The 1,233-nt window shown below is 32.5% G+C and overlaps 1 protein-coding gene across 1 annotated transcript in view; it reads left to right on the top strand.

The window, feature by feature from the left end:
- The first annotated feature begins 636 nt into the window (after positions 1–636).
- LOC123980674 (G-protein coupled receptor 4-like) overlaps positions 637–1,233 on the top strand; it is a 6,216-nt gene continuing 5,619 nt past the window's right edge. The window contains exon 1 of the mRNA XM_046065195.1: positions 637–649. The gene's annotated coding sequence lies outside the window, so the exon portion shown is untranslated. The remainder of the gene's footprint in view (positions 650–1,233) is intronic.

Below are 1,233 nucleotides of genomic sequence, written 5' to 3'. Positions count from 1 at the left end.
GTTCATAGTTTACCAGGAAATGACGACAGCTGAGATATGAAAAAGAGTTTTGTGTATTGTGACAATAAGATTATTAATAAAAAGTCTCCCTGAGGGAAAGATATGTGTCACCAACCATGTAAAAATGTTGTTGCAATAAATGTCAAGGAAGCAGAGAGCAAATTCTGTAAAATAAGAGAAAATGTGCAGATGGTTCAACAATTGGATTCATCAGACATACATCTCACATCAGCACGAAAGAATATACCTATGTATCATCAGGTAGCTGTTTGTTAAATATAATAAGCATAATTATTAATACAGTTTTAAATACAGATTTCTCACTAAGATAAAAAAAATAACTGGAAAGCACCAAAAAACATCAGCAGGTGTGACGGCATTGTGTCCAGTTAGCGTGAGCGGATCAGATGCACATTTCTTAGTCAAATAAATGTTGTGGAGTGTGACGTTAACATTTTCTTTGTTCTCGATTTCTGTGATGCATCATTTACATATTCATGCCACTCCTTTTTCTTAGAAGAGCAGGTGTAGTTCATCATCAACCTGCTGCATGTTATCACTTGTCATATTTGAGGTTCGGATGCAGAGGACAAAACATCGGGCACTGCTGTAGGAACTCATTCAGGTGGAGTCTTGCAGCTTTTTAAAGGTAAATATTGTAACTTTGTAGAGTGTATTAAATGGATAGATGAACATGCAAACTATAACTAGCAGACAGCTTTGGATTGCAGGTATACAGAATACTGCTGTTAAACCAATTATGTTTAATTTCACATGGGGTTTCTTTAAATCACTTCCCTTAAAACACTTGGCATGCAAGAAAAGAAAAGATTTGAAGGTATTTTACAATTATTATTATCATACTGTCATAGAATGTACAAAACAAACTTGGATAATACATATAAACATTATTATTTGTCTTTTTTTCTACAGTGTGTCAACTGAAAATAGCATAAATTTCCTCTTTGTTAGCATTTTCCATATAAAAGTTTGGTCTTTTTAAATCTCTCCATTTTCATTCACATATCATTTGAAAGCTTGTTTTCATAAAGCACAATGTTGGCATATATTCATATATCATATATCTATAACAGAAGTGTCCATGTGACAAACATCTTTTATGCCAAGTGTGTTTCTATTGTATTATTGTATTTTACAGCCATTTTCTTAAAATTACATGTTTCCTGTGCACTAGGTAATTTTAATTTAGATCATCATAATTCTACACACTCT

Source organism: Micropterus dolomieu, linkage group LG12 (genome assembly GCF_021292245.1).
Source record: "Micropterus dolomieu isolate WLL.071019.BEF.003 ecotype Adirondacks linkage group LG12, ASM2129224v1, whole genome shotgun sequence".
Taxonomy (NCBI): domain Eukaryota; kingdom Metazoa; phylum Chordata; class Actinopteri; order Centrarchiformes; family Centrarchidae; genus Micropterus; species Micropterus dolomieu.
Note: the sequence above shows the minus strand (reverse complement) of the source record. Positions and strands in the feature narration are given on the sequence as shown.